Here is a 19065-nt window from a genome sequence, read left to right as displayed (position 1 = left end):
GAAACGATGACCCATAAAGAGGGAAATCATCAGATAATCAAAATTGAACAGACCTAACATGATATTAGAATTAGCAGAGAGGATGGCCAGTGGTGGCTCATGCCTGTAATCCCAGCACTTTGGGAGGCCCAGGCAGGCGGATCACCTGAGGTTAGGAGGTCAAGACCAGCCTTGTTAACATGATGAAACCCCATCTCTAGCAAAAGTACAAAAATTAGCCAGGCATAGTGGCAGGCACCTGTAATCCCAGCTACTCGGGAGGCCGAGGCAGGAGAATCACTTGAACCCGGAAGTGGATGTTGCGGTGAGCCAAGATGGTGCCACTGCACTCCAGCCTGGTGATTAGAGTGAGAATCATCTTAAAAATAAAAACAAAAAAACCACATCTGATCGTCTGACCAAAAGTAATCTAGATGGATTATGGCATTTATAACACAGGTTCAAGCAATTCTCCTGTCTCAGCCTCGTGAGTAGATGGTATCTGTAATATCAGCAAGTGCTACGACGCCCATCTAGTTTTGTTTTGTATTTTTAGTAGAGACAGGTTTTCTTCCATGTTGGTCAAGCTGGTCTCAAACTCCTACCTCAGGTGATCTGCCTGCCTTGGCCTCCCAAAGTGCTGGGACTACAGATGTGAGCCACCACACCTGGCTTTTTTTTTTTTTTTTTTTAAGAGATATGAGTCTCACTGGTCTTTTTCTGAGCTCAAGCCTAGGCCTCCCAAAGTGCTGGGATTACAGGCATGAGCCACCACATCTGGGAACAAATGCCAACATTTATCTGTGCACAACTGCCAACATTTAAAAGCAGTCCCTGGATGGACTTGAACCACCAACCTTTCGGTTAACAGCCAAATGTGCTAACCAATTGTGCCACAGAGACAATCTAAACCTTTTGTTTTCATCTCAACATAGATTAAGCAATCACTAAACTCTAGGGGTTGCCATTAGCTTTCTGCAGGACTAGTGTGCAGACTCCAAATCCTCGCAAAACGAGAGGTTGAGTTGACTAATCATTTTTTCCCGTTAGAAACTCGTGCACTGGGTGACTCTGAAGCCAAAGGGGTGGTCAGATGGCCTTTGCCCTACACTGACCAGCTCCTGCTTCAGAAGCCAGTGCCTCTGGAAATGCCTGGATCTGTGACCCCAGCCTCAGCCTAGTGAGGCTCAAGGGAAATGACTCCTCGTGGCTCTTTCTGGATTTTGTGCGCCACCTTCAGGAAATCATCTGCTCTGCTTGCTCTCCCCTCACTCAACTCAGCTTCAGTAGATGAGGTCGGTGGGGCGGGAGTGAGGAAGAGGCAGGGGTTTCAAAAGGGGAAACAGGAAAGGGAGGAGGAAGAAGCAAAGGACACCAGGACGAGATGACGGGACCACCCAGGATGCCTGTGCAGAGGGCACCGGCCAGATGCAGAGGAGATGGGACATGTATCAGAATGGAGAGGGGAAAATGAGGAGAACACATGAGAGAAAATCACAAGAACCTGTAGCTGTCCGAGAATAAAGAAGTAAAAATAGTGTAAATGATTTCATGTTAAAAAAAAAAAAAAACAGGGGGCCGGGCGCCGTAGCTCACGCCTATAATCCCAGCACTTTGGGATCTCGAGGTGGGTGGATCACTCCCTTGAAGTAAGGAGTTCGAGACCAGCCTGGCCAACATGGTGAAAGCCCATCTCTACTAAAAATATAAAAAGTAGCGGGCGTGGTGGTGCACGTGAGCAGTCCCAGCTACTAGGGAGGCTGAGGCAGGAGAATCGCTTGAACCTGGGAGGCAGATGTAGCAGTGAGCCGAGATCTCACCACTGCCCTCCAGCCTGGACAGTGAAGCAAAACTCTGTCAAAAGAGAGAAGTAAAGGAAAGAAGAAAGACAGAAAGAAAGAGAGAGGAGAGGGCGGGGTGGGGGAGGGAAGCAAAACGACGGGCAGTACGTGTGGGGCGCCTTGGGATTCTACAGCAGTTAGAGCTCTGCATGCCTGCAGCAACCTCGGTTCTTTCTTTTCTTTTCTTTTTGAACATAAACTCAAGACTTTATTGTCTTCATAAAAGGAAAGATGACACTTAGAACTGGATCACTTGGCCCTTTCTCTTCTTATCTTCTCCCAGCTCAAAATGCTTGCATCTTTGAGTAATCAGCATTCTCCTAGATCTGCAGGGGGCTCAAGGCACTCAAGCCTTAGCACACTCTTCCTTGTAGTTTTGGCTTTTTTCTGGAAAATCGGCTTAGTTTGCCCACCATAGCCACTCTGCTTCCTGTCACGATGTCGCTTTCCCTGGGCATGCAGAGAATCCTGGCCCTACTTGTGCTGTGTCACTTTGTGGGATTGGTGCTTGCCACACTTCTTCCAGAAAGTCCGGCGGGTTTTAGGAACATTCACCATGTCGGTGTGAGCGCTACCGGCACGGAAAGCAGCAACCGCGGTTCTAATCCTAATCCTGGTACAGTCTGGCTATATCTTGGACCCACTGGAGTGAACCCACATGTCTCTTGCTTTGCTTTCAGTTTTTTCACCAGCTGCAGCCTTTATCTGCAGCTGGAAAGCCAGAAAGCAATAGTTCACAAACAAGGGGCCCGTCAAAGAGAAACCTTTAACGTGCTCTATGTCTCACTGTTTTAGCAGAAACTATGAAGCGACTGTCAATCTGGCTGGTCTACAGCTTCCACGAATGAATAATGTAGTCATTGCAGTCTTCCTGGTTGTGATATTTCATATATTTAGTGGGGCTTTTAATGAGAGAGAGACACTCTTGAAAAATGATGAGATGTGAAGATGAGGCAACTTTAGAACAGAAAAAAGAGAGAGAGAAGGAAGCCATAAACGTTTTTGGGTGGGTGTGAAGCGATGCCAGTCTTGAACCCGGTTATGTCAGCACAGCCCTCGTCTAGCACAAACACCGTTTCCCACATTGAGGAAATCACCTCAATCAGCAAGTCTAGAGTGCGATGAGGAGGTTTCACCCTGGAGAACCCCTTCGTGACCACAGTCTCTCCCCTGCTAGATAAGTATGAATGAGCACATAACCTGCAGGGACAGCACAGCCTCCTCTCCCCTGGCGGTGTGTTCACCGCTCGCCATTCTTCCACCAAAGATGGAAGCTTCCGCCATTCCCTCCTCCAAAGATTCCACCCAGTCACCCACGTGACAACCCAGGCCTCCTATCAGCAGGGGCTCCCACCCCGCAGCCACCACCCTCTCACCCCAGCCACTCTGCCGGACGTCGTGGAGCTGATTTTTACACCTGCCTTCTGCTTAGGACACCGGCAACGGTTTTCCATGTGTGCCTACTCCACCTGCTGCCTTTGTTTGGTCAGCGAACATCATCTTCCTCCACCACTCAATCTCCAAACAGAAGGGCCCTGGAGGATGTCATCTGCGCTCACTCCTCTACCATCCTCCAGTCACCTCTTCCAAAGGCCTAACAAGCAGGTAGCTGCAAACCGAGGTGGGGAGGCTCAGCTGATGGGCCAGTGTACACACAAATACCATGACTTGGCTTGGCCTCTCTCTTAGTTCACAGCTCAGCCCCATCAGTGCCTCTGGTGCGGTAGTGGCAAAAAGGGTGTGGTTCTTGGTGCAGATCTGCAGGGGCTGGCAACTCTGCACGGCTGCATATACCTGAGTTAGATGCTCAGTCACTCTCTAAGGCTACTTCAGTGGATAACTGACATGGAGATAAGCCAGAGTGGTGTCTTGAGAGGCAGTCCACCAGGACTTGCCCTCCTTTACCAGGGTTCACAACTCACAGCGGAGACTGTTCTGCATCTGGCCCTTGGAGCAGGCTGGTTGACAGCAGAGTAGGAAGATTCCCGTGGGAGAAAAGCTGGTGCCAAAACTTCCCTGACCGGGAATCGAACCCGGGCCACGGCAGTGAAAGCGCCGAATCCTAGCCACTAGACCACCAGGGAGACAGAAGACAGTGGTGTCTCTCCTGTCTTTGGTCCAAAGTGACAGTTTCCCTGTGCTTCTGGGAGGACTTCTGCCTTTTGGGGGTCACTGATGGCTCCTGAAGTCATCTCACAAGGCCATTCCCTCTAATCTCCAAAATAAGAGCACACAGGCAATGCAATGGGTGCTCAGTGAGGCCCACCAAGGTCACAAGTCCCGAGTTCCTGAGCCACGTGCAGCCTCCCAGCTGCACGTGACCACTGACCTAGAGATGCGCCTTTGCAGGCAGCAGTCCATGGAAAGGCGGTCGCGGGTTGCTGGGGCCTGAGCCACGCACCAGGTTGCCGGGAGGAGACGGGAGCAGGGAGGTGCCCGTGGTGAGACCAGGAAACCCTCAGCATCATAGAGCACTCAGACCCCGGCATCCCTGACATCATAAAGGACTCAAATGGATGCAGAAACTGAGGCGGGCTGGATGGAAAACTCTTTCCAGGAAGGATCGGGGCCCTGAACTGGTCTCTGACCTTCCCCCTGCAACCTGCGACGACTGCCATTTTCCCATCTTAGGCAACTGCAAAGCCACACTTCCATACGCTTCGGGCAAAACCCAAGAGTTTCCTCTAACGCTGGAGTTTTTTCTCAGATCCAAGATCCAGTTAGTCGCCAATTCATGATTTCCTGTCGGCCAAGTGAGTGGACATTGATCTACACCCGAGTTTCTCCACCTCCGCGGAATAGCTACTTTGGGGTGTGGGAGGGACCCTCGGGTGGATCTAGGGTGTTTAGCAGCATCCCTCGCCTCCGCTGACGAGAGAGATTCCAGCGGTTTGACATTCTCCCTCCCCGCTTCCCCTAGTCGCAGCCTAGTGTCCCTGCGGGGATGGGAGACGGGTGTGAGGGCGAAGTTGCCCCTTCTTGAGAACCATTGATGCGCATAGTCCTGCTCTCTGGGCTTGTGCAGATGAGTCTCCAGATGAAGGCTTGGGGGTCCAACCAGCTCCAGACTCCCTCCCTCCCCTACACAGTAGGATTTCAGGATTTGAGGCTTTTAACATCTGGACACAATGAGATTCTGCCTTTAGGTCTTTTCTTCCATTCTGTCCTCCAAATCGGCCTCTTCCAAGCCTGTTGACCAGGGCCAGCCAGGCAGACAGCTGGCTTCACGCGCCTCTCCTGGAGCTTCAGGTTTCTTCAGTTGAGTCTGCAGAGAAACCAAGGGTAAACAGCTGACCACTTCGGTCCTGTCTGAAAGGGATCCCTTTCTGAAGGGAAAGAAAGGCGGTGACTCCTGTCATATTGGTTAGGCAGAAGAGAGATCAAAGGGAAGAGAAAAAATCCTATGAGGTTTCAGGATCTAAAGTTACCATTTAGTTGACTTAACCTCCTCTGGAGGTCCTCCCAGTGTTCCTGTGGCTGGCGAAGGTGAGCCGAGTCCCGGTCTCCAGTTTGCCAAGGCAGACAAAGCCAATGACAATGGTTCTGTCCACTCTCTTCCTGCCTATGCACGAAATGCCAGCTCTTCCTGTTTCCAGCTGACAACATCCCACCTGATGACCAGCTTAGCAAATTAGAGACTTTCCGTGGGATTCCACCTGTCTCAGTTCGGGCTTCTATAACAATGTGCCATACACTGGGTGGCTAACTCACAACAGAAATTTATTTCTCACAGTTCTGGAGATTGGAAGTCTGAGATCAACGTGCCAACATGGTAGGATTATGGTGAGGGGCTTTTTTCTGCTTATAGACTGCCACTTTCTCATCATATCATCAGGGCAGAAAGAGGGTGAGAGAACTCTCTGGGGTCCCTTTTTCAAGAGTATTAGTCCCATCCATACTAGTGGGACTAAATCCAGACTCTGTGCTGAGTGTTGTGGACTTTTTGCATGTTCATCCTTCCTGCAGACACCTGGAGATTCATTGTCCCCAGAGGGAACAATAGACAATCTTTGGTCACAAGTCAGCAACCAGCATACGTGAGTGAGAGCATGTGTCGCACTCTGAAATGAGAGTGTATTTATCCGTTTTCATGCTGCTGACAAAGATATACCTGAGACTGGGAAGAAAAGGAGGTTTAATTGGACTTACAGTTCCACATGGCTGGGGAGGCCTCGGAATCATGGCGGGAGGCAAAAGGCACTTCTTACATGTCAGCAGCAAGAGAAAATGAGGCAGAAGCAAAAGGGGAAACACCTGATAAACCCATCAGAGAGTGAAACTTACTCACTATCAGGAGAATAGCACAGGAAAGATCAGCCCCCATGATTCAATTACCTCCTCCTGGGCCCCTCCCACAGCACATGGGAATTCTAGGAGATACAACTGAAGTTGAGATTTGGGTGAGGGCACAACAAAACCATATCAGAAAGGGAGCAAGTGACAGCATATCCTGATGTGTGCAAGGGTTTCATGAGTTATTGCCTGTTTCAAAATTTATTGCACTGTGTGAAAAAGAACAAAACAAGGACTTGCACTGTCTGACTTTAAGGCTAACTATAAGCTATTATAGGCAAGGCATCGGGAGAGACAAATAGATAAATAGACGGAGTGAAGGGGCCTGGAACTGATCCATAGCTATACGGGTCAATAAACGTGTTGTCAATAAAAGCAGTTCAATTGAAGAAAATAAATCATTTCAATTGATGGACTTTCCTGTGGAGGTGGAGGAAACCAACACTGTTATTCTCCCTCATGCTGCACACAGAAGTAATTTTATACCAAAACTGAAAAGCTAGCAGTATAAAGCATTTTCAGGATAATTTGAGACTTGTTGGAAGGCAAAGATTAGCCTACCAACTAGTAGGACACAGAAAGAAATGCATATAAAAGGAAGAGGATAAATTAGACTTCATCAGCATTAGTCATATCTTCTCATCAAAAGAAACTACTGAGAAAGTGGAAAGGCCAGCAAGCCACAGACAGAGAGAAAACTGTCACAAAATATATCTGACCTCCACATCTTGTAATTATAATTATAGCTGTCCAGTGCCCTGTACCCAGTTTCTGCTGGAGTATTTTCTGGGTGTCTCTAATGGGTAAGAGAGGGCCCCATGAGATATTCCTACAGTTCCTAGATGAACAATGGGAAAGACTCCACGTTGACCAACCCTGGGGACTTGGAAATTCAGGTCCTCAAGGAAGGTAGAGGATATCTGGACCCTGACAGGCCCCTGGATAGGCTGTGCCAAGAGACCCCGCAAGGGAAAGGGAAAGGATTCTCTCCTGCCTCAAGTTCTCTGTTCTTCTGGGATTAGATGACCTGGACCCAACTCCCTCCCCCAGCACTGGGGATAGGGCTTTTCCAAGGGCTGGGGATCTTGCTGTGCTAAGGACAGCAGAGCAAGGGGGTGGAGGAGGAGCTCAGGTGGTGGAGGAGGGGAAATCAGGTGAGATGCATGAACAGTTGGCTATACCAGGCACAGAGAGGACCCACTGGACCAAAGAGCCTGCATGTGAAGCCAGGGCTTGGGCCACCTTGCTCCTCAAAGGGGTGCCTACTTCCATGGGGTCTGCAAAGGGACTGTGGAAAGAGACACCTTTGGCCCATGCCTCTGAATTCTGTTCCACCACAGCATGCCCGGTGGCCTTTGTCTTGCTGCTGTGGGGCAGTCAGAACTGAAGGGCTGCACAGCCTCTGTACTGGGTGACATTCCAGCCTGAGCACCACAGCTTAGTGGGTGTGGGGATCGCTCCAGCGTAGAGACCCCTAAGTGTCCCTGCCATAATGGAGTTTGAGGCCAGACACATTTCTCCCCCCAGAGGCAGTCGAGCTAAGGGAAAGAAAGAATTGAAAGAAGTGGAGTTTGCAGAAGTTTATCTCTGGTCCACTGACCTAAGGGCTGGGTGAAGGCTGTGTGGTTTTACTAGGCATTGTGTTTCTTGAAGTACCTGCTCTGGGGTAGTTTTATGACTTTGTTAACCAAATAGTCACGGAACCTTGTGACTATTCACATGACATCTGCAATTGTTATCTTTAAGATTTGTAGCTTGCTTCGATCTTTGTAAAATAGGATCTTGCTTTTGTGTTCTGGATTATCTGATAAGTTGGAAAAGGTCACCTGTTTGTTTTATCATTTATGGATCAATCTTTAAGACAGTTGATTGTATGCTTCTCCTTTAACTAGTTTTATCTTGAATCCCAGGCTCATGATGTTGTAACGTTCTGTTCTCCTTTCGTTGTAAGTAATCTCCCAATGTTGATGTCAGCCACTGCAGGCTGAAAAGTATATAATGAGACCCTGTGCACAGAATAAACTGCTGATGGGGGCATTCCCCATTCAGTCCTCCAGACCCTGCTTTTCTGTCTATCTTTTCTTGCATGCACTCTGTCCTCCAGTTATTGGGACTCTCTTCCAGGTCAAGAGACCCCAGCAGACGTGCCGTTCTCACAGACCCCAACAAGTGGGTAGGCCCCGGAGCAAGTAGAGAGAATGGTACCTTTTGGACAGAATGCACGGAACAAGAGCAATGGTTCATCCCTTCAGGTTCCTCACAAAATGAGAAGTCAGGAAGATCAGGGTGCAGACCTGATTTCCCACACAGGGCTGAAGGCAGATAACCGGAGAGAGAGCAGCATCTGGATCAGGGAGGTCGAAGACAGAAGACTGCAGTGTACTCCTGCCCTCAACCTTACCCACTCCCACCCGAATCATCCACATCCCTGGCCACCTGCCTCAGAAGTGTACAAGGAATCCAGATCCCACCTGGCCTGCTTGCTGCGGGAGGCACAGTGGCCTGATGGAGCTTGAGGCAGGTGCGGGAAGATGTAGATTGTCTAACTGGAGGTTGGGAGTCCAGGGTGCAGAAGAAGCTTGGAGTGCAGGATTTGGTGGTATGTATGTGGCAGTAAGCAAAAGAAAGAGATCACTAAGCCACTGGAAATACCTTAAGAATTCAAAGTTAGAAAATTCCTGGAGAAGTATTCATGCAGGCGTTCACGAGATCCAGAAAGCAGCTGCCACATAACTGCGAGCCGCAAGCAAGCCCTAAATTGCTGATCTTTAAACAGCGTGTTGGATTCACAGAGACAGTTTCTGAATAGTCTTAAGAGCAGAGGTGCACTAAAGCCACTGTGCCCTGCAGCCCAGGATCCCAGTAAATTCTTTAAGGACCATTTATGGAAGATTTTTGAAATTGTCTTGGTAACCCCCAAGAATGTTTTGGTTAGGAGTAGAATTTTAGATGTCATCGATTTAAAAATTAAAACTAGAACTCTGGAACCCATAGAGAGATAAAATTAAAATAATACATTTACTATCCTGATTAGAAAGATCTCTTATAGAGCATAACAAGTTTTAAAAATAAAGAAAATATAAGGCAAAATTTCATCAAAATTAAATGCTTTGAGAACTAAAAATAAACTCCAAAGCCACCCAACCAACTAGACAGACCCCTTCGCCAAGGAGACCCCAGAGAAGTCTTAAGCACTGACTTCCTGGCCAGTATCTGGAAGGTCAGGCACCTGTCCTTAGACTGTCTCCCTCTTTTGGTTTAGACACACGCAACCAGTACTAATGTTAAAACAGAGACCACGAGACTGTCAGAGCAGACTCTTTACAGCAGGAAGACACCACATTATACACAAGATGTAAGGCCATGCCAGGCAAGGTTAAGCCATGCACCCCTCAACTTAAAGAATAAAGTATGTTCTAATTGCCACAGATATTTTTCTTCTTCCTTTGTTCTCTAGCAGCTACACCAGCACTGGCCTTGAGATAAGCAATGCTGAAGCCCTCGCAGCTCACCCAGTACCACACACTGACTGAGCCACCCCCACACACAAGCCATAACTACAGCTCTGATTGGACAAGAGACTGATTTCAGTCACTTTCTCTCGATAAGAGACCTCTGGCTGTGGACTGGTTCTGGCCAGTTTACAGAGGCTGTGCACCTGATTGCCTTTATGTCCCTCCTTCACCTTTTGAACATGAGGCCTAATTATAATGCATTTAAATGTTGTCTCCACCCCAAAGTCAATATGGGTTGCATGTAGCAGGCATGTTTCTTCAGCATGCATGCAGCAGGATCCTTTCATGAATATTCATAGCTCTCCTATTCCCTGTTGAATATGCATATGTGGCCAGCCAGATCTACATAAATACCTGCTCCACTCTTCCCTCCCTGGAAACCTACTTTTCCGGTTTCAGCAGGAGGGTATGCCTCCCAGTCTGTCAGAATGGCCACGTTGCACGCTTGAAACCTTTATAAAAAATAAAATCTCCTTTCTAAGTTTATAACTTGTGTAATTTTTCAGTTGACAATTTTCAGTTGTTAGTCAAGCCACAGACTGGGAAAATTCATTTGCAATATACTTATTTGAAAAATGACTCAATTTCTGAATATGTAAGAGAACTTCCATAGATCAGTAATAGAGAGCTAAGCCAAATAGAATCAGGCAAAATATTCAAATAGGCTTTTGCAAAGGAGAATATCTTATATGTTGGAAGCCATAAGAAAATATGCTAGATAGTATCACTCTTTAGGCAGGTACAAATTAATTCCCCATTGAGATAGCGCTAAACACTCACCAGTGTGTGGCTACATTTTTCCCCACCCAAGCTGGAGTGCAATGGCACCATCTCCACTCACTGCAACCTCCCCCTCCTGAGTAGCTGGGACTACAGGTGCATGCCTCCATGCCTGGCTAATTTTTGTATGTTTAGTAGAGGCAGGATTTCATCATGTTGGCCAGACCGTTCTGAAAGCATAGCTACATTTCACAAAGTTAGTACACCAAATGCTGACAAGAATTTGGTAGCACTTCAAGTGTCATTGCTGGTGAAAAACCATTCTAGAAGACTGACAAATTATACTAATGTTAAACTTATAATCAGGTCATTACTCAACAATTGAAGTACTTCCATGAATCTCAAGTGCACAAAAGACTGTTATGCAGATCAGGAAGTCAAGAGATCAAGACCATCCTGGCCAACATAGTGAAACCCTGTTTCTACTAAGATACAAATATTAGCTGGGTGTGGTGGCACACACCTGTAGTCTCAGCTACTCGGGAGGCTGAGGCAGGAGAATTGCTGGAAGCCAGGAAGAGGAGGTTGCAGTGAGCTGAGATCATGCCACTGAACTCCAGCCTGGCACCTGGTAAAAGAGTGAGACTCTGTCTCAAAAAAAAAAAAAAAAAAAAAATTCATCACAAGACTTCAGTAACATCAAAACCAAAATTCAGAAGTGATCTATGATACTACATTAATAGATCTCATGAGTATAATGAACATAACTACAGAATAAAGGCCAAATACCAAAGATATATACATTCACTCATGTGAATTTTAAGAACAGGCAATTGTAACCTATGGCAATAGACATCAGAGTAGTTATTAACTAAGAGGACACAGGGTGGGAGTTGCCTGGAAAGGAGCTCTACAGGCCTTTCTCAGGTGATGACAATTTTTTTAACTTGAGCTGGGTGGTGATTACATTTATCAAAGTTAAACAAATTGAACTAAAGACTTGTGCACTTTATGTGAACTGTAGTTTAATAATTTACTGTTTGCATTGCTTGAACCCAGGAAACGAAGGTTGCAGTGAGCCGAGACTGAGCCACTGCACTGCAGCATGGGTCACAGAACAAGACTACATCTCAGATAATTATACTACTACTGCTAATTAATAATAATAATTTACTGTTCTCATAAGAATTAGTGGACAGGGAATGGAGGCGAGCCGGTGTAGTCATGACAACCAGTGTAGATTTTATTGTAAACTCATTAAAAGCTCTTCCTCATTTTGGGTTTTTCAAAAGTCCCACTGATAGAGCTGTTTTCTCTACCAGAAAAGACTATAACCGTATTATTTCATCAGTGGAAGCTACAGAGAAAGAGTCCTTGAGAGGTGGCATCTTTGCCCATGGGATTGTGAGACAAAGAGCACGTCCAAGTTTTCCTTTTGGCCAGGCCGCCCCTAGTTTACTCGCTGTGGGCTGAACTCCTCTTCTGACTGCGGTGCGCTCCGGGCTAGCGGTTTACTCTGCTCTCTGGAGGTCACTGGGATTAAAGGCAAAGCAAACTGCAGGTCTGTTAGCCACAATCACAGGGTAGAAAACACTACTGTGACTTGGATTAGAACCGAGGCTGTAGGTATTAACCACTACACGACCTCGAAGCCTGCTGACAACCATCGTACTACTTATATTTTTTAATGTAAAAACACACACTATTTTCTCTGCTTTATTCCTGGACGTCTGCAGATTTTCCTGCTTTTCTCTCTTTCATGCGCCTCTCCGTTTCCTTCACCCCATTCTGCTACATGATTTCAAAAAATCTCACCTCTCAGGACCGGCCACTGCCTCTACAACAAGCCTCCTGGGAGGTCTCGTTGTCTCATCTCCACCTCTGCCTTCTTTCGCTCCCGTTTTGTTTTTGTTTTTGCTTTGAGGGATTCTTGCTCTGTCTCCAGGCTGAAGTGCAGTGGCGCGATCTCGGCTCACTACAAGCAACCTCTGCCTCCCGGGTTCAAGCGATTCTCCTGCCTCAGCCTCTCGAGTTGCTGAGACTATAGGCACGAGCCACCACGCCCAGTTAATTTTTATATTTTTAGTAGAGACGGGGTTTCACCATGTTGTCCAGGATGTTCTCAATCTCTAGATCTCGTGATCCGCCCCTCTCAGCTCCCAAAGTGCTGGGATTACAGGCGTGAGCCACCACGCCTAGCCTCTTTCACTCTTTTTCAAGTTTCTTCTTTTGACGCAGTCATTTTCCTGGATCCTTTCCCACCAACTGCACCGATTGCACTGACCGCACCGATTGCACCGACGGCACCGATCGCAGGAGAGTTGGCGAGGGGTGTACAAGCTCCCCCACGAGGCTCAGGCACCGGCGGTCACAGACCTGAGTATCTCAAGGGGCGCTGACTTCTGAAGCAAGTGAGAGCAAGGCCGAAGGCACTACAGGTTAGCCTTACTTAATAGTATTTTCTTCTTCTTGGGATCACACGAAGCCAGCATTCTCATCTCTGGTGCGATAGGTTAGCGTGTTGGGTTGTTAACCCAAAGGTTGGTGCTTTGAGCCCACTCAGGGACGTGTGCTTCTCCTTTACATAAAATTTCTGCTTGTTCCTGCTAATATCTCTAAGGCAGAGAGGCTCCCTGGAAGGGCCTAATTATCAGCTCACCCTTTGTCAACTTGGCATCCAAGTAGAAACAATAGCAAAGCCATTTTTTCTGCTTAACATTTATCCTATATATAAATGGAGAAGAGGACCCAAAACCTTCATTGATATGTTCAGTGTTCTTCGTGGTCTCCTGTAAATTACAGATGTACTAAGGTATAAAATTGGTACACCTTATTTTAGATGACTAAGGAGATAAAGACTGAAAAAAACAAAGAATTTATATCTATATAAACATAAGGAAGAAATACTCAAAACTGCTACATTCCTATTTCTGCAACTGGCCTCCTGGCAGCAGCTGGTATTTGTAACCAGCCACCTTCAGCAAAACTATAAGATACTTTTGGGACTCTAGAGTCTGAACATTTTTGCTGCATGGCATAAGTAATTCATCAATTTCCTTTTCATGAATCAGGCCTTCTACATTTTTCTTCCCTAACATCTGATTGTTGTTTAGAGCTAAATAAAATAAGACATTATGGGCCAGGCTCCATGGCTCACACCTGTAATGCCAGCTGCCGTGAGCTGTGGCCACACCACTGTACTCCCACCTGGGTGAGAAAGCAACACCCTCATCTCTAAAACAAAAACAGAAAACAATTATGTATTGCAGTTCAGAATTTCTTCTTGAAAGTCAGAGATCCCCCAAAGAGTTTTAAATACAAAAAGAAAACAAGCCAGTTAGTTCTAACCTAGTATCAGCATTGTCTAATACACAACACGTACAGAGGAGTCACACTTAGAAAAGTTTTCATATTGAATAAATTGAGGTTCACTTTTGAAACAGAAAGAAAAAAAATTTCCCCCAATGTGGCTGGTCCTAGATTTTAAGCGATTGTTAAATGGAGAGAAAATCTTCTAAAAACTTTTGGAAGAAAATTCATCACCCGTTGCCGTTTGTTGTGTCTCTAGTGCAGTAACATCCTCACAGCACAAGCAGGTAAACAGTTCCCAGATTCTGTTCTTTGCTTTCCTATATTACAAATATATTTTTTTGGACCAGGCATGGTGGTTTAGCTGTAATCTCAGCTACCCTGGAGGCTGAGGTGGGAGGATCACTGGAGCCCAGGAGTTCCAGACTACAGTGAGCTAGGAGTGCATCACTGCAATGCAGCCTGGGCAGCAAAGCAAGACCCTGTCTCTTAAAAAAAAAAAAAAAAAAAAAAAAAAAAAAAAAAACTAAAAAATAAATATAAATGTAATTTTCAGGCCAACACCTTTTTTATTTTTTTGAGACAGTCTCCCTCTGTCACCCAGGCTGGGGACAGTGGCCTCATCTTGGCTCACTGCAACTTCTGCTTCCTGGGTTCAAGTGATTCTCCTGCTTCAGCCTCTCAAGTAGCTGGAATAACAAGTTCACACCACTACACTCGGCTCATTTTTGTATTTTTAGTAGAGGCGTGGTTTCACCATGTTAGCCAGACTGGTCTTGGACTCTTGACCTCAAGCCATCCATCCACCTCAGCCTCACAAAGTGCTGGGATTACAGGCGCGAGCCACTATGCCCAGCCAAATTTCAGGCCAACACCTGTTGACACACATTGCCAGACGCAGATTCCGGAATCCCTCTCTGAACACTAATGGGCCCACAAAACACTCGGAGGCCCCGGTAGCTACGATGTTAGCAAATTCGATTCTCGGTATCTGGGGTACAGCCCCGAGGGTCCACTGCACAAGTACCACTCTCCACGCTCCCCTCATCTCCACGCAGATTCTTCCCCACACACTTCCCCTTTCTTGGGTCGCTGATGCCTCTTGGACCTCTGAGGTGACTGCCCCGCCCACAGCGTCTCTCCTTCCGGGAGCTTCATTTCTTGATCCTCACCATTATGCCTCAGTGGGAAGCCTAAGGTGCAGCACGTGAATCAGGAACCTGATTTTTTTTTGGGTTTGCAGGGATCCGCCGAGAGAATAGATGAAACTAACAGGTACCAATATGAAAACCGCGGCGACTGGCCAGCAACACTTCGTATTTGCCACTTTGCTAAGTGGTTTGTGGAGTCCAACAACTGCAAGGGTCCCGCGTTAGTCTCCTGAATGTCTTTTTGCATGACCTTGGTGACTGTTGTCATCACTTCACCTTGTGGTGATGAAGCCTTTAAATGCACTCTTAGGCTATGCAGTATGATTTTGCAGGGCAGAAGGGTAAAGGAACAATAGGAAAGTGAAGCTCAAAAATTAACTACATTGGCCGGGAATTGAACCCGGGTCTCTCGCCTGGGAAGCGAGAATTCTACCACTGAACCACCAATGCTTCTCTCCTACTAGGGTCTGGGGGAAGAATGAAAGAAGTATACAGAAAGACTAGAAACTCTTACAAGCGGCTTTTTCAAGTGTCGACTAAAAGCTAACAAAGACATCCGCAAAAAATGTTTTTATAGAAAACTTTTACTAGACAATGTTATAAATATTAAAACAGCTTATTTTTCAGATCAAACTGTTAACTCTGAAAAAGGTCTTTCTACCTGAATTACAAACCCCTGATAATGAAACATCAAAAATTCATTCGTGTTTCTTTTTTCTGATCCTAAATCTTCAATTGTCAACCTCAAACTGCTGCCTTGGTTCTGAGAAGGTAACCTAACTGGTGGTTTAGGTGAGTAAAGTTCTAAACGAGGAGGAAACGAGAAGCAGAAGCAGAATTAGAATTAGAAGAAAGAGAAAATAAAAGGCCAGAATCAAGGTAGAGATAATGAAGACACAAAGGTTGGTCCACTGAGTTAGTGCTTTGTAGCTGATTTTTAGCAAAAGAGTAATTAACGATCGGTCTTATAATCATTATAATACTATTATTTGTGTGCTCAAAGATGTAGAATGCATTTAAAGGAAATGTGATGCAAAAAGATTAATAACGTTTGCAGTCAATGATTCGTTGTCTGGGAGAATCCAATTTCCTAAGTTAATATGCTTGATGTATTAGCTATGTAAGGAGTAGACTGGTTTAAGGAAATATTGATGGTCAAAATATTAATATATTAGTCTTTTGATGAAGTTCAAATAGTAGAGTGGTTTCTTTCCTCAATCTTCCCTGGAGGGTTTACAATGAAGAGAAAAATCTAGAGTTTGCCCACACGTAGGGTCTGGGAGTCATTACGACTTTTTCAAAGACAGGAGCTGTGACATGAAATCATGCTTCTTCCCTAGTCAAGAAGCCAAGCCAGGTCCCAGCTGAGTTATAAACTTGAGCCCAACAAGGAAATCACCCTTCACACTGACCTCGCAGAGCTGTGGCTCTATCCATTCTCCACCCAACATGCAAGACACATACCAGCTCTGGCCAATAAACCTTCACATATTGTCTATATCAACCAGAGCTACATGTATTCCCAAATCTCTTTCTAAAATACAAACATGTACTTTCTACTCTCAACTTCTAACTTTACAAAGGTCTCATATGCATCTCAGAGTCACAGATAATAAAACTCAACACACCAGGGAGTTCCCTGTCAGCATCAAGTACCACCCTCTACCTCAACACTCTGATCAGCCCCAAGCCAGCATCTCCCAAAGAGTATGCAGTGGCCGTGGGTGTTTCAGCAGACACTGAAAGCTGCCTCTACCCCGCCTAGACACTTATCCTCACCACCATCCATCCTATTTCCCAAAGAAAATCTTTCTTTGGATAAACTCTCGTTTTCACAACATATCAATTTCAGTTCAATTCAAAAAATGGTGTTTAAGTGTATTGGATACTCCACAAGCTTACTGCTGCTTTAATACCACACTTTTCCACTATCAGCTCTTGTGACCATTAACATAAGCAGATAAATTACAGCCAGTGTAGTCCACACCATTTACGTGCCACACTATTTGCCGAGTGACCCTTCCGCAGCTTTAATCTGCACCTAACTTCAGCCTAAAGCCATGTCAAGTCCCTTTATTTCTTCAGTACAATGACTAATGCCTTATTCTCTGCACCCTGTTTCCCTCTATGCTCATCATTCTAACAGCTCTTGCCAATACTCAGATCCAGGAGCAGCAAACTACTTGACATGTCACAAACTTCTCATGGGTTCACATCAGTGGATTCCCCAGTGAACCAGTGGTCTCAACTCAGGCTTCCATAACAAAATGCCACAGACTGGGTGGCTTAAACACGAGGAATTTCTTTCTCACAGTTTGAGAGTCTGAGAAGTCCAAGATCAAACTGCCAGCTGATTCCGTTCCCTGGTGAGGGGTCACTCCCTGACTTGCAGACTGCTACCTTCTCCCTCTCCCTGGCATGATGGAGAAAGAGAGAGAGAGAGAGAGAGCACTTTGGTCTTCCTTCTATTTCTTATAGTGATAGTGATTTCATCATAGAGATCCAACGGTCATGACCTCATCTAAATCTGATTAACCTTCACATGCCCTCCCTCCAAAACTACCTTCACACTGGGGGCTAAGGCTTCAATATGTAACTTGAAGGGGACACAAACGTCCCTTCCATCACACCACCCCTGCATTTGCAATCCAGTCTCTGGGACAGGTTTAGCAGTACAGAGCCCAAGGCTTCAAGTGACAGGATTTTTATGCTCTCATGCTCTGGCTCCTTGACTCCAGAAGATTCTAGAACCGGTAGGGTGGCACATTCTTTATCAACCATACTATAAAACACATGGTGGGTAAAGGAGTGCCTTATTAAGTATTTTAGTTATGCCCCATTAGTGTGCTTGGCTCAATCTATTAATAGTAAGTAGTGATTCGCATCCACCTCAGCACCATCCCCTGCAATCATCCTGTCAGTTTCCATTCCGTTCTTTTTTCCTTGGCTTGCTTGTTCAATATTCTCCAGTGAATTATTCCTGGTGCTCTCCTTGTTCCCTGAGAGATATCTTGTGGTTTCTTTGATTCACTCCACCTCTACAGGTTAATACGTCTAATTTTTAAAAAATCTGTAGAGGGATGTTGGGAAGGTGTTGGGAAGCTGTGGGGAGAACCCTTGGGCTCTTCGCCTGGGTAAATGGCAGATTCCTGAGGATTCTGGGCCTCGGCCTCCAGCTGCAATAGTGCTGGTCACTTAGCTGTTCTCAGCAGCGTCACCTGGGGCAATAGTGCTGAAGCGCACTGTCGAGAGGACAGAAAGCAACGCGAGAGTCAGTGGCCTGGAATCCACCTGGGCAAAATTGAGGGCGTTCGGGGACAAAGCGGTAGAGAAGGCTGGACAATCCAGGATGGGTACACCATATATTAGGAATTGAATTTATTAAATCGTTGATTATCTAAGCTCCCGGAGAGTAGTTTGAACACCTACCGGTTTTCTGAGGATCATTTGGGGAAGGGATATGCATGCAAATGTGTATGTGTGTACATAATTCATGTTATTTCCAAATATTGACTCTACGACTTCCAGATGCAGATTTAGAACCTTTTCAAAAAATATTTTGTTTTGTGATCTTGCCAATCAGTCAGACCTGTAACTGTATCAAAGTAAAGCGGAGCCAAGCGGGATACTTAGGAAATACGCTAAGATGGCATCCACTTTCAGCGTCAGCCTGTGAAAATTCAGGCGATCAAAGAGAATGAAGAGAACCTTAAGGAATTTCTGGAACCAAAGCTAATATTAAGCAGACCTGCTGTGAAGTCCCCTTACTGGCAGGCCAGTGGCCATTGTAGCCTGGTCGACAATCTCTCTAGATTGTTGAGGTCTAAAACGTACACACAGGTTCAACTAGTGCTGTGTTTGTTTCCCAATCTCGATTAATTTTACCCCTAAATTAAAATCCTCATGTTTCCGCCCGGTTTCAAACCGGGGACCTTTCGCGTGTGAGGCGAACGTGATAACCACTACACTACAGAAACCACACGTGTAATCGATAGGCAAAATATAATCATGAAAACCTTAGATCAGCCATTTGTATTACTGTCTAACATAAGAAATTTGACTGAAAAAAGCTAACAAGCACCAGCCAGTAAGGAGACTATGGCTCGCAATAGGGCCAGGCTTAGCGTTCCTCGCCTATCCCCAAAACGAAGACCGTGGGGAGCCATACCTGGGTTCTAAACCCGGGAGGCCGTGGGGTATCTAGTTCCAGAACTGAGCGCCGGGTGCTACATCCTCCCGGCGGACACTCTGGCTCCG

The 19065-nt window shown here is 46.1% G+C and overlaps 4 non-coding genes and 2 pseudogenes across 4 annotated transcripts; 1 reads left to right on the top strand and 5 right to left on the bottom strand.

Moving 5' to 3' along the window:
- Nucleotides 1-808: 808 nt before the first annotated feature.
- On the bottom strand, nt 809-882 carry TRNAN-GUU (transfer RNA asparagine (anticodon GUU)). The gene has a single exon. It is a non-coding gene; the product is annotated as a tRNA-Asn (tRNA).
- Nucleotides 883-2058: 1176 nt separating this feature from the next.
- Nucleotides 2059-2378, bottom strand: LOC135276346 (large ribosomal subunit protein eL42-like; annotated as a pseudogene).
- A 1454-nt stretch (nt 2379-3832) lies between these two features.
- TRNAE-UUC (transfer RNA glutamic acid (anticodon UUC)) lies at nt 3833-3904 on the bottom strand. The gene has a single exon. It is a non-coding gene; the product is annotated as a tRNA-Glu (tRNA).
- A 3479-nt stretch (nt 3905-7383) lies between these two features.
- On the top strand, nt 7384-8619 carry LOC105707701 (FAM231A/C-like protein; annotated as a pseudogene).
- A 6568-nt stretch (nt 8620-15187) lies between these two features.
- Nucleotides 15188-15258, bottom strand: TRNAG-CCC (transfer RNA glycine (anticodon CCC)). The gene has a single exon. It is a non-coding gene; the product is annotated as a tRNA-Gly (tRNA).
- Nucleotides 15259-18712: 3454 nt separating this feature from the next.
- TRNAV-CAC (transfer RNA valine (anticodon CAC)) lies at nt 18713-18785 on the bottom strand. Its single transcript has one exon. It is a non-coding gene; the product is annotated as a tRNA-Val (tRNA).
- Nucleotides 18786-19065: the final 280 nt, after the last annotated feature.

This window comes from Aotus nancymaae, unplaced genomic scaffold, assembly GCF_030222135.1.
Source record: "Aotus nancymaae isolate 86718 unplaced genomic scaffold, 86718_ANA_hifiasm-v0.15.2.pri h1tg000022l_1, whole genome shotgun sequence".
Lineage (NCBI taxonomy): Eukaryota > Metazoa > Chordata > Mammalia > Primates > Aotidae > Aotus > Aotus nancymaae.
The sequence above is the reverse complement of the archived record's forward strand: the minus strand, read 5'-3'. Positions and strand labels throughout refer to the sequence as shown.